Genomic DNA, 14,722 nt, shown 5'->3' with positions numbered 1-14,722 from the left:
CCATGAATTTGTAAGTTTTTTGCAATTTGTGTTGTTGTTGAATTCTAACTTTAAAGCATGGTGGTCTGATAAGATACAGGGGTTATTTTAATTTTTTTGTACCTGTGGAGGTTTGTTATGTTGCCAAGTATGTGGTCGATTTTAGAGAAGATTCCATGTGGTGCTGAGAAGAAGGTATGTTGTTTTGTGTTTGGGTGGAATGTTCTTTAGATGTCTGTTAAGGCCAATTGGGCCATAACTTCTATTAGTTCCTTTGTTTCTCTGTTAAGTCTGGTGTTCCTGTCCAGTGGAGAGAGTGGGGTGTTGAAGTCTCCCACTATAAGTGTGTGCAGTTTTATGTGTGATTTGATTTTTAGTATTGTTTCTTTTACAAATGGGGATGCCTTTCTATTTGGGGCATAAATGTTCAGAATTGAGACTTCATCCTGATGGATTTCTCCTGTGATAAGTAGGATATGATTGATCTTTTGATTGATTTTAGTTTAAAGTCCGATTTGTTGGAAATTAGAATTGCTACCCCCGCTTGTTTCTTGGGTCCATTTGATTGGATAATCTTTTCCCAACCTTTAATTCTTAGGTACCATGTGTCTTTGAAGTTGAGGTGTGTTTCTTGTATGCAGCAGCAGGATGGATTCTGTCTTCTTATCAATCCTGCTAATCTGTGTCTTTTTATAAGCAAGTTAAGATCATCAATATTGAGGGTTATTAATGACCATTTATTGTTCATTCTTGTTTGTTTTGGATTTGGTGGTGGTGCTGAAATTATGTGTGGGTTTCCATCCCTTTTTGCTTTTTGGGTATTGGTACAGCGGGATTATCTATTGCCTATATGTTTCTGGTTGTAGTTAACTTCCTTAGGTTGCAGTTTTCCTTCCAGAACTTTCTGTAGGGCTGGATTGGTGGATATGTATTGTTGAATCTGGTTTTGTCTTGGAATATCTTATTTTCTCCATCTATATTGATTGAAAGCTTTGCTGAGTATTGTAGTTTGGGTTGCCATCCATGGTCTCTAAGTGTAGGTAGAATATCTATCTAGGACCTTCTGGCTTTCAGAGTTCCATGTAAAAGTCAGGTGTAATTCTGATAGGTTTGCCTTTATGTTTCTTGACATTTTTCCTTTGCTGCTCTTAATATTTTCTCTTTATTATGTATGTTTGGGGTTTTGATTATGTGGCAAGGAGACCTTTTTTTTTTTTTTTTTGGTCCAGTCTGTTTAGTGTTCCGGAGGCTTTTTGTACTTTCATTGGCATGTCTTTCTTTAGGCTGTGAAAGTTTTCTTCTATGATTTTGTTGAACATGTTTTCTGTGCCTTTGCCTTGGATTTCTTTACCTTCTTCTATACCTATTATTCTTAGGTTTAATCTTTTCACTGGATATTTTGTATTAGGGATTTCCTGGATATTTTGTGTTAGGGATTTTGTGGACTTAAGATTTTCTTTGATTGATGAGTCTAGTACTCCTAGTGTTTCTTCAACTCCTGAGATTCTCCCTTCCATCTCTTGTATTCTGTTGGTTATTTTTGTGTCCAAAGTTCTTGATCTTCTATTTCCAGCATTTCTATTTCCAGCATTCCCTCAGATTGTGCTTTCTTTATTGTCTCTATTTCAGCTTTTAGGCCTTGAACTGTTTCCTTGGAAGATTTGTTGATATTGTCTAATTTTTTGGTTTGTTTTTTCTTCCATTTGTTTAAGGGGTTTTCTCATATCCTCTTTGAGGCCCTCTATCATTTTCATGAAGATGCCTGAAATTTCACGAATCTCACTCTATGTGAGTTACATAGCACGGACACAAACAACTTCAAAAAACTAACTCCATGGTAGGGCTATGGTTTTCTAATTAACAAAAAAACACAACGTAATTTACAAAGCAGGCACACATGCAAACTTCCCCAAACAAACTTTGTTGTTTTCCCACTGTTCTCAAATGGACAAACAACATGAAATTCACTCAGACATAGTTCTACATCTCTGAAATGCTGAAACTTCACTATTCCTTGGTAGTGCTATGGTTTTCACAAATCTAACTCAATATAATTTACATAGCATACACACATACAAACAACCCAAAACTAACTTTGTTGTTTCTCCACTGTTCTCAAATGAACAAATATTCACTCATTCATAGTTCTACATCTCTGTATTGCTGTAACTTCACAAAATTAACACAGGGTTAGGGTTAGGGTTAGCATAAAGTTAGAGTTAGGTTTAGGGTTAGGGTTCAAGGTTCAGGAGTGAGGTTATGGTTAGGGTTAGGGTAAGGGTTAGCCTAGGGTTAGTGTAGGGTCAGGGTTAGTGTTAGTTTTAGGGTTAGGGTTAGGGTAGAGTTAGGGTTAGCTCAGGGTTAGGATTAGAGTTAGGGTTAACATTAATGTAGGGTTAGTGTTTTGGTTAGTGTTATGGTTAGGGTTCAGGTTTAGGGTTAGGGTTAGGATTAATTTTAGTGTATGGTTAGGGTTAGGGTTAAGGTAAGGGTTAGTGGTAGGGCTAGTGTTTGGTTTCAGGGTTATGGTTAGTGTTAGGGTTTGGGTTAGGTTTAGAGAAGGGTTAGAGTCAGTGTTAGGGTTCAGGGTTAGGGTTAGGGGTAGTGTAAGGGCTAGGGTTGGGGTAGTGTTAGGGTTAGGGTTAGGGATCAGAGTTAGTGCTATCTTTAGGGATAATGATATGATTAGGGTTAGGTTTAGGGTTAGTGTTAGTGTTCAGGGTTATGGTTAGGGTTAATGTAATGATTAGGGTTAGTGTTAAGGTAAGGATTAGGGTTCAGGATTAGGGTTAGGGTTAAGGTTACATTTAGGTTTAGGGTTAGTGTAATGTTAGGGTTAGTGTTAGGGTTAAGATTAGCATTAGGTTAGGGTTAGTATTAGGGTAAGGTTTAGGGTTAGCATAGGGTTAAGGTTACTGTTAGGGTTAGGGTACAGTGTTAGGGTTATGGTTAACGTATGGTAAGTATAAGTGTTAGGATTAGGGGTGAGGGTTAGGTTAAGTGTTAGGGTTTGGTTTAGGTTTAGGGTTAGGTTCAGGATTAGTATTAGGATTCAGGTTAGGGGTAGATGTAGGGTTAGCGTAAGTTTAGGGTTACAGTTAGGGTTAATTTTAGTGTTGGTTTAGGGTTAGGTTTAGCATAGGGTTAAACTTGGTTAGGGTTAGGGTTATGTTTACAGTTTAGGGTTTGGGTTAGGGTTAGGGTCAGTGTAGGATCAGGGTTAGGTTTAGGTTTAGAGTTCAGGGTTATGGTTAGGGTCAACGTAGGTTTAAGGTTAGTGTTAGGTTTAGGGTTCAGGGTTGGTGTTAGTTTGGGTTGGCTTAGGGTTAGAGTTAGGGTTAGTATTAGGGTTAGCCTAGAGTTAGGCTTAGGGTTCAGGATTAGGGTTAGGGTTATGGTTAGCATAGTGTTAGGGATAGGGTTAGGTTTAACGTTAGGGTTAGGTTTAGTGTAAGTTTAAGGTTAAGTTTAGGGTGAGGGTTAGTGTTAGAGTTAGCATTATAGTGGGGTTAGGATTAGGGTTAGGGTTAAGGTTAGCATAAGCCTATGGTTAAGGTTAAGTTTAGGGTTAGGGTTGGGGTTAGGGTTAAGTGTCATGTTTGACATGGTAAAGGAAGTTCTGCCTAGATGGGGGTTACAGATTGCCCCAGAAAAGATACAAAGAGGAGATTCTATTAACTATTTAGGTTATAAGATAGACTTACAAAGATTCAGGCCACACTAGGTCCACTGAATCGTACATAACTGCCATGTTGAAATTACACTAAATTAAATTTTAGTTACCTGACTCACACATAATACACTTAGTCCTGTCATGTGTTAATCTCCTGCTAAGAATATATGAAACACACTCAATGGAAGTTACCTAACATGCGCAAACTCAAACTACACCAAACTAACTGTATTGTAATTCCAAAGTTCGGATACAACGAAATAGACAAAACTAGCTCCATTGTATCGTACATAACTACCCTGATGAAATTCCACTAACTAAATTTAAGTTACCTAATTCATACATAACACACACTCTGTCACTGTCATACATGACTGCCCTGCTGAATTTACCCTGAACTCTCTTAATTTACGTGGCCTAACTCACACATAACACATTCAGTCACTATCCTACATGAATCCCCTGCTGAGAATATATGAAACTTCCTCAATATAAGTTACCAAACAAACAAAAACACAAACTACACTAAACTATCTCTGTTGTAGTTCCAAAGTCCGGATACAACAAAATACACAAAACTAGGTCCATTGAATTGTACATAACTACCCTGATGAAATTACGCTAAACTAAATTTAAGTTACCTAATTCAAGCATAACACACACTCAGTCACTGTCATACATGACTGCCCTGCTGAATTTACACTGAACTCTCTCAATTTACGTGACCTAACTCACACATAACACATTCAGTCACTATCCTACGAGCAGACTAAACACTCACTAAATTCTGAAATTCTTTAAAAAATTAAAGATTATCCATTGCTTATTTATTCACTTGAAGTATTTAAAGTGTATGTTTGATTTCCGACATTCTAGAATCTAATCTTCACTCTTCCCCTCAAAAGCCTGTTTTAATAATCTCCACTGGAGAGATTTTAAAAACTGAAGTTCCCATGACTGATTTCCTTCCAAACTGATTTTAATACTTTCAGAGCCTTCCTGGGTTTCCCTGTTACATCTAACCTTGTAAACCCAATCATTTCAACTAAGCCTTGGTCCAAAGCCCAGGTAAGTGATTCAGGAATTTCCTTTGCTCTTTGGCTTTTGATTCTCTATCTAATGGCACCCTGTGAGTACCCACCTTGGAGCCAGGAAGGCCCGGTGGTCCCTTCAGCACATCCTTTCCAGGTGGCCCCTGAACCAAGAGACAAAAGAAATAAATAGAAACAAAGGCATGGTTAGCAAAGTTTTGTGGGGAAATGCTTAAAACACAGAGGTGACTCTGCAGCTAGACTGGGGTGCATGGCCCCACCCACTTTTCAGTTGTCTCTTTTCTCAAGTAGTGTACCTCTATGCCTGCTAGGCTTTCCTTACATTTTTGCCAGGACTACATAATTACTGCCCTCAAGTCCATGTGCTGGCTTATTTACTCTAGATACATATGAAGACAGGGGAAGGATGGGATTCTATTCCTATTCTTGACTTCCAGGAAGCCCCGGAAACAAGACAACACCATCCACATTTATCCTGCACTTTCCTCCTGAATGTCTTGATTTCATGTCTCTTTCTTCATACCAAGATCTCCCCTTCTTCCTGACCTTCAAAGAAGCCAATCCCAAGTCTCTATTATGGCAGCCTCCATCACAGCTAGCACACTAGCCTTGTATTTATGAGGAGTTTCATGTTGTATATTCTGATTCAAGGTGTTTTTCTCCACCCCAATCATAAGATGCTATCCCAGCCATGGGTGCAGATGAGGAGACAAGGAATCCCAATGTAGAGTTGCCTTCTTGGAGTCACAGACATTGTGACAAGGACCTACACAGTCTCCTGGATATAACTGCAAGTTCCCACCACCATACCTAAGATATGCTATCATTTCTTGAGGCCTTAAGTCTTGTATCTTCAGCACACACACTCCCTATAAGGACAGATGGGAAATGGGTCCCCTTACAGACTACCTCAGGGGCAATTTCTTGGTTATCTATTAGTGCTATTAAATCAACTTCTTATTTGTTTGTTTTGGGGGTGGTTTTTTGTTTGTTTGTTAGTTTTGTTTTTTTGAGACAGGGTTTCTCTGTGGCTTCAGAGGCTGTCCTGGAACTTGCTCTATAGACCAGGCTGGCCTTGAACTCACAGAGATCCAACTGCCTCTGCCTCCTGAGTGCCTTATTTGTTTTTGATCTTTGAAAAAAAAGTCTCACTGTGTAGCCCTAGCTGGTCTGGTATTCTTTATATAGTTCAGCTTAGCCTTGAACTCACAGCAACCTTCCTATCTCAGGCTACTACATGCTGGAATTACAAATCTACTATATACTATAAGTCGATAAGACACTACATGTCTACCTTAAAATTTCATGGCTTGCTCTTCTAGATGAGAATACCCTGCTTGTTCTTTTAAATGAGAATTTTCTGCCATCTGATTTAAGATTTCTCCCTGACCCCACCCTACTCCTGTCTCCAGCTTTGGAAAGTGTCAATAAACAAAAGGAGGGTTTCTCCTGCACAGAGTAGATTTTCTGAGCATCATGGCCACAGGAGAAGAGCAATGGAATCATGGCAAACCAGAAAAAGGGTGGCCAGTGGGCTGGTGGGAGGCCATCCCAGAAGACAGCAGGAGAGAAGGGAGACCCAGCCTGTCCTGGATTCATACTCTGCTATAAGGGAGGGGCTTCTGAAGATGTCACCAGCTCTAGGAGAGAGAGACCTGGAGCCAGGAATAAATGTCTGGCTATTCCTGACATGGGACCATGAAGGTCAATAAGGGGACAAGCAGAAGATAAGCTGAAACAACTCACCACATGACCAGAGGGCCCAGGTTTTCCTGGGAAGCCCAGCTCTCCAGGTAAACCCTGTAAGTGAAAATATAAAAATTTGAGATTGGAGTCTTGTCCTGATGCCATCTTTGGAACAGGATCAGGCCTCTGGCCCTAAGGAAATTATCATGGGTGTCTTAACTCCCTCATTGCCTGCCATTGTAAACCATGGAACTGTCCTATATTCTTAATTGGTAAGTGACCTCACAGCTTGTCTGATCTGCAGCTGAGACCAGTGTCATGTCCACCCATGGCCAAATACTTGTCAGGTCTCACCTCCTTCTGCCCACTGCTGGATCTACCTTGCACAGTATCTGCTATGCGGACAGTTTCCCAGATGACACTTAAAGGATGAGAGGGAAGGATGTTAACAAATACTGTCCTTAGTATTCTGTTTTGTGAATCCAGACCACAAACAACTATTTACACTTGAATGATGATCCAGTATGACACACCCCCTATGCCACCTCGCAGGAAGATAGCGAAGTGTTACGTTAGTTGTATGCCACTTATAGCCACTGGATCCAAGAGCCTGATAGTGGAGATGCTTAAGAGGCATCTGCATCGAGTCTTCCTATCTGTAACTTTATCCTGGACTTGGGCAGAGAGCGACCTTTCCCTGCCGTTGAAAATGCTACCCAGGGTCCTCTTTGAGAGAAAGTCAAGCAAGGCTCACCGGGGATCCTCCAGGTCCAGGTGGCCCTTGAATGCCAGGTGGTCCAGGTGGGCCCTGCATAGAGAGAGAAAATGATTATAAAAGTACACAGAGAGGAATCTGGTAGCACCCCACGCTTCCATCCCTTTCCACCGACCGACCCAGGAACTAGGTGAGTGAGTCTCTGCCCTTACCCAACTCCCACCCAAAACATCACTCACTCCAACCACCACCCCACCCCACCCCACCCCCCGCCTGCACCTGCTGGCTTGGAGTAGACACAACCAGGCAGGAAGGAGCTCCCTGCTCCCTGAATCTGGTAGCACCCCACTCTTCCATCCTTTCGACCCAGGAACAAGGTGAGTGAGCTTCTGCCCTTACCCAACCCATACCCAAACCATCACTCACCCCGACCACCCTGGGCCTGTGCCCACCTGCTTGGGGTAGACACGCACAGACAAGAAGGAGCCCCCTGAATCTGGAAACACCCCACTCTTCCATCTCTTTCTGCCAAACGATCCACAACGAGTGAGGAGACTACCAGGAGAGGCAAGACCATCCAGAGTTGTGGACATTGAATTCCTGGCCCCCAAACACCACTGGGCCACAAGAGGAGATAGAGAGACCCCACCTGCACCCACTAAAAGAATATATGGGAAGAAGACAGAATAAGATTTCACTCAACAACAGAAAGACCAATATGACACCACCAGAATCTAGGGACTCCACTCCAGCAAGATCTGAAAAGCCCAACACAGCATGAAGATGAGATGGACCTAAAAAATTATCTCGGCAAGATGATAGAGACCTTTAAAGAGGAAACAAGAAAATCCCTTAAAAAAATAGAAGAAAAAGCAAACAAAAAATTACATGAAATGGAGGAAAACACAAAACAAAACATTCAAGAAATAAACAAATCTCTTAAAGAATCTAAAGAAACCCAAGAAAAAACATCCAAACAAGTGAAGGAAGTTCTTGAAACAGTTCAAAGCACGAAAGCTGAAATAGACACAATAAAGAAAACACAGAATGAGGTGATGCTGGAAATGGAAAGGCTGAATAAACGATCAGGAGCTAAAGATGTGAGTATAACCAATAGAATTCAAGAGATGGAAGAGAGAATCTCAGCTCTTGAAGACTCGCTAGAGGATATACATTCATCAATCAAAGAAAACCATGTTCAACAAATCCCTAACACAAAATATCCAGGAAATATGGGACACCGTGAAAAGACCAAACCTAAGAATAATAGGTGTAGAAGAAGGTGAAGAAACACTGCTCAAAGGTACAGAAAACATATTCAACAAAATCATAGAAGAAAACTTCCCCAACCTACGGGAAAATACAAAAAGCTTACAGGATGCCAAACAGACTGGACCACAAAAACAAGTCCCCCCGACACATAATAATCAAAACACCAAATCTAGAGAATAAAGAGAAAATATTAAGAGCAGCAAAGGAAAAAGGCTAAGTACCCTATAAAGGCAAGCCAATCAGAATCACACGCAACTTCTCAATGGAAACTCTGAAAGCCAGAAGGTTTGGATAGATACCCTACAAGCACTAAGCATGGATGTCAACCCAGACTACTGTACCCAACAGAACTTCCAATCACTATAGATGGAGAAAACAAGATATTCCATGACAAAAACAGATTTAAGCAATACATATCCACAAACCCAGCACTACAGAAGGTTCTGGAAGGAAAACTCCAACCCAACGAACATAACTACACTCACAAAAACAATGGCAATAGATAATCTAATTTTACCAAACATAAAAAGAAACAGGAGAGTGAAATCCACACACAATGACACCACCAACAATAAATCCAAAACAAAGAAGAACCAATGAACAATAGACATTAATATCCCTAAATGTCAATGGTCTTAGCTTACCCATAAAAAGATATAGGCTAAAAGAATGGATACGAAGACAGAATCCATCCTTCTACTGTTTACAAGAAACACACCTCAACTTCAAAGACAGGTGATACCTCAGAGTAAAAGAATGGGAAAGGATTTTCCAATCAAATGGGCTCAAGAAACAAGCTGGTGTAGCAATCCTAATATCTAACAAATTAGACTTTAAACTAAAAGCAATCAAAAGGAAAAGTCCATCAAAACTCATCACAGGAAAAGTCCATCAGGATGAAGTCTCAATCCTGAACATCTATGCCCCAAATAAGAAAGCACCCACATTTGTAAAAGAAACATTACTAAAGCTCAAACCACACATAAAACCACACACACTTATAGTAGGAGACTTCAACACCCCCATTAAACCACTAGACAGGACCACCAGACAATATCCCTTATGAACATCGATGCTAAAATACTCAATAAAATATTGGTGAACTGAATCCAAGAACATATCAGAAAAATCATCCACCATGATCACTTAGGCTTCATCCCAGAGATGCAAGAATGGTTCAACATATGAAAATCCATCAATGTAATCCACCATATAAACAAACTGAAAAAGAAAAACTACATGATCATCTCACTAGATGCTGAAAAAGCCTTTGACAAAATCCAACATCCCTTCATGATAAAGATCTTGGAGAGAACAGGAATAACAGGAACATATCTAAACATGATAAACGCAATATACACCAAACCAATAGCCAACATCAAACTAAATGGAGAGAAACTCAAAGCGTTTCTTCTAAAATCAGGAACAAGACAAGGCTGTCCACTCTCTCCATACCTCTTCAATATTGTACTTGAAGTTCTGGCTAGAGCAATAAGACAAGAAAAGGGGATCAAAGGGATACAAATTGGAAAGGATGAAGTCAAACTTTCACTATTTGCAGACAACATGATAGTCTACATTAGTGACCCGAAAAACTCTACCAGGGAACTCCTACAGCTGATAAACACCTTCAGCAAGGTAGCAGGATACAAAATTAACTCAAAAAAATCAGTAGCCCTACTATATACAGATGATAAATCCAATGAGAGAGAAATCAGGGAAACATCACCTTTCACAATATCCACAAGCAACATATATCTTGGGGTAACACTAACCAAAACAGTGAAAAACCTGTACAATAAGAACTTTGAGACTTTAAAGAAAGAAATTAAAGGAGATACAAGAAAATGGAAAGATCTCCCATGCTCTTCGAAAGGCAGAATTAACATAGTAAAAAATGGCAATCCTGCCAAAAGCAATCTACAGATTCAATGCAATTCCTGTCAAAATCCCAACAGTTTTTCACAGACATTGAAAGAACAATACCACCTCACACCTGTCAGAATGGCTAAAATCAAAAATACCAATGACAATCTATGCTGGAGAGGATGTGGAGAAAAAGGAACACTCCTCCATTGCTGGTGGGAGTGCAAACTTGTAAGACCACTCTGGAAATCAGTATGGCGGTTGCTCAGAAAAATGGGAATCAGTCTACCTCAAGATCCAGCCATTCCTCTCTTGAGTGTATAGCCAAATAGTGCATGGTCATACAACAAGGACATATGTTCATCCATGTTCATAGCAGCATTGTTTGTAATAGCCAGAACCTGGAAGCAACCTAGATGCCCCTTAACTGAAGAATGGATTGAGAAAATGTGGTACATTTATACAATGGAGTACTACTCAGCAGAAAAAAAGCAATGGAATATTGAAATTTGCAGGCAAATGAATGGAACTAGAAGAAACCATCCTGAGTGAGGTAACCCAGTCACAAAAAGACAAACATGGTATGTACTCACTAATATATGAATTTTAGACATAGAGCAAAGGATGACCAGCCTATAATCCTCCTCACCAAAGAAACTAGGAAACATGAAGGACTCTGAGGGATAAATGGCCCCAGGAATGGAAGTGGCATGAACTCCTGAACTAATTGGGAGCATGAGGGTAGGGGGGAGGGAGCTGCTACAATAAGAGCAAGAGAAGAGGAGTAGAGGAGAGGAAATGGAGGGGCAGAAATATTGAGTTGGGGGAAGAATAGAGGAGAGAGAACAGGATGAGATATACCATATCAGAGGGAGCCACTATAGGTCCGAGAAGAGATCTGGAACCTGGGAGATTTCCAGAGACCTACAAGGATGACACAATCTGACAATCCAGGCAATGGTGGAGAGGATGGCCTAGAAGCCCTTCCCCTAAAATGAGATTGATGACTTCTCTTTATGCTATCCTAGAGCCCTCATCCAGTGGCTGATGGATAGAAGCAGGGACAGACATCCACAGATATACACTGAGCTGAAATTGGGAATTTAGTTGAAGAGAGAGAGGAATGAAGAACGAAGGGGTCTGTACCAGGTTGGAGAAACCCACAGGAACAGTTGACCTGAACAAGGGAGAGCACATCGACCCTAGATGCTGTCAGGGAGGCCAGTACAAGACTGATCCAGACCCCTGAACATGGATGCCAATAAGGAGGCCTCTGCACTCCAGGGAGCCTCTGGTGGTGGATTAGTATTTTTCCCTGGTGCAAGAAGGGACTTTGAGAGCCCATCCACATGAAGGGTTACACTCTGGCCCTGGACACATGGGGAAGGGCCCAGGACCAGCACAGGAAGATTTGGTGGACTTTGCAGAGCCCCCGTTGAGGGCCCTACCCTGCCTGGGGAGTGGTGGGTGGATGGGTGGGGGGTAGGCTGGGGGTGGGGGAGGAGGGATGGGGTGAGGGGAGGGAGAGGGAGAAGGGACTTACATGTGAAACAAGCTTGTTCCCTAACTAGAACTAATAAAAAAAAATGTACACAGAGAAAGTACTTGGGACAAACTGGTGTTTGAAAGAGAAAGGGGTAGACGGTGTGACAGTGAGGGAGGACTTTGGCTTCATCAACCTTGCCTAATTTCAAGCAGAAAGAAAAAAATGGGATAAGGGAAGACTGTGAAGCAAAATTTGCATATTAATAATTAATATTCTATTTGTATGTGTTGTAAAATATTAGTTTGATGGTGCAAAGATGTGTTGCATTCTTTTTTTGTTGCATTTGTCTAACTCTGTAGAGCTGTGTTACTTTGCCTTTCTAAAACACCTGATTGGTCTAATACAGAGCTGAACGGCCAATAGTGAGGCAGGGGAGAGAAAGAGAACAAGAGGGAGGAGCAAGGAAAGGAGAAGGAGAGGAAGACACCAGGGGCCAGCCACTCAGCCACACAACCAGCCATGGAGTAAGAAGGGAAGAAGGACATAAAGAATACAGAAAGGTATAAAGCCCAGAGGCAAAACATAAAAGAAGAGAACCAGGTTCATTAAAATTAGAAAAACTGGCTACAAATTAGCCATCCCAAGACCAGACACTCATAAAGAAGAAGAAGTTTCCATGTATTTATTTGGGAACTGGGTGGCAGGCCCCCAAAAGCATAAAGAGGAACTTTGAAGATCCCCCATGGAAGGCCTCACCTTCCCTGGGGAGCAGAAAGGGGATGGGATAGGGGGCCAGTGGGGGGCAAGGGAGTAGGAGAGGGAGAGGGAACTGGGATTGACATGTAAAAGAAGGTGGTTTCTAATTTAAATTTAAAAAGGACAAAATAAGCCAATTACATGTATTCTGGTTAGTTTTTGGCAATTTAGCACCAATGGGGGTCATCTGGGAAGAGGGAATCTCAACTGAAGAACAGCCACCAACACACTGCTCTGTGGGGGCATCACCTTATTGCTGATAGATGTGGGAGGGGGCAGCCTACTGTGAGTAATGTCATCCCTTGGCAGGTGGGCCTGGGATACATGTAAAAGATTAGTGAGCAAGCCAGAGAAAAGCAAGCCAGTAAGCAGCTCCATGGTGTCAACTTTATTCCCACCTTGAGATTCTGCCTCACTGGCTTCACTCAGTGATAGACTGTTCCACATAAGTCAAATAAACCCTTTCCTCCACCCCATTATTTTTGGCCAGTGTTTTATCAAAGCAACAAGAAACCAAACTAGAAGAAGCCTGATTTATGAGCTGGTATTCAAACATTTAAGGAGATACACATATGTATATGCATACACACATGCATACAGCAGTCACCCACTACACACAAGATTCTCCCAGAGTACTCTTAAGTTGTCTATCACGGACCAGAGATGATGCCAGTGTCAGCATCACAGAGCAGGCTGTGGGTCTCTGGCCATAGTCTGCTGATTTCCTAGGTTCATCAAGACCTCTCCCCCACACATTCCTACCCCATGGGAACCAGTCTGGCCAGGAATACGGATGTGCACTTTATGTGCACAGTGTGTACTGTAGAGGAGTGCATACATCTAGAGCTGTGTAGAGTTCCAATTATCCATAACCCAAGCTAATACTTTTGGGTCCTGTAAAGGCAGGGAAAATGACAAGAAGCCAGAGCTCACGTGTTCATGATCATGAAGTGGGGTAGGGGCGCAGAGAGGAACCTGTGGGCACCGAGTAAGGCGTAACCTCTAGAACTGGAAAACTGAGCTTGGAGGATGCACCTGAGTCCTAGGCAAAAGAAATGAGCAACAGGCTAGATATACAGCAGCAGGTAGGAAACAGCTGCATAAAGTTCAGTAGAGGTGGCTTTATACAATAGCCAACAGCTCCATAAGAGGACAGAGTGTTCACATAGCAGGCCTTGAGATGCCTTTGTGCAGAGCTGTGATTTTACCTTGGGAGTAACTAGGGGGTCTAAAAAGACATATGTCAGCCACATGTGTTTTTAGATTTTCAAATGACATATGGAGACTACCAAGGGCAGAGCCATGTGCTGGGTCACAAGTCAGGGGCTAGTGATCACTATGCAGTGATGGGGACCAGGGAGAATGAGGGGATCACTCTGAATATTTGTAGGTTCATGACAGTCCTGCCAAGTGACCTACTCATGTGAGAACATTCAGACACATGGCAGATGAAGGCTCCTATTCTTGGTTTTGGTGGTGGCACATCCTTGCTTTTTCAGCCTGGCATTTTACATCCTTCCAGAAGTATTTACAGCCTCCCCCCACCCCACACAACTTCTAGGTGCAATGTAAGTCACTATGTCATGCATTTGCCTAGGTCACCTTCTGGGCAAGCCCCACTCTGGATGTGTCTGTCCTCTCACACTTCCTCTTCTCTTCATATGCCTCTCTCTTCTGAGATGGCTACTGGTCACCTGAGTCCCCACTGTGGTCGAGAGCAGGGTAACTTCTAATCTTCCATTCATATCCTCAAGCATCAAACATTCTTGTCTCCTCTGCAGCTGACAGTGTAATTAACCCAGGCCATGAAAGGGAGTAGGCACTCAGAAAATGGCAAAAGTCATCTGAAAGGAATACTCCAAGGGGCCATTTCCATTCAAAGAATGATAGTATAATATGGCCACTGGAGGGTGATAAAACCAAAGAATGGCATATTGGCTCCATTTACAGCCTCTGGGTGGCTCATGTGAGTGAAACCATCTTACACAAGAGCGTTTACCCAAACAGGGCTTTGACTGGCAGCTGGAGCTTCATTTCTCAGGAGCTCACTTAGACCTGTTGAGGCTTTGGGGCAGCATCTGTCCTGTCTGAGATTGTACTGAGTCAAGGCAACTGAGGAGGCAATTGTCATTTCCACAGCAAGCTAGGAAGTACCCTGGGTAAGGAACAATCTGTCCTCCTGGCTGGCCTGCCCCTGTTACCTGGCAGAATCCACTCAGGCAGTAACCTGGTCAGCC

The sequence above is a fragment of the Cricetulus griseus genome, chromosome 4, assembly GCF_003668045.3.
Source record: "Cricetulus griseus strain 17A/GY chromosome 4, alternate assembly CriGri-PICRH-1.0, whole genome shotgun sequence".
Classification (NCBI taxonomy): domain Eukaryota; kingdom Metazoa; phylum Chordata; class Mammalia; order Rodentia; family Cricetidae; genus Cricetulus; species Cricetulus griseus.
The sequence above is the reverse complement of the archived record's forward strand: the minus strand, read 5'-3'. Positions refer to the sequence as shown.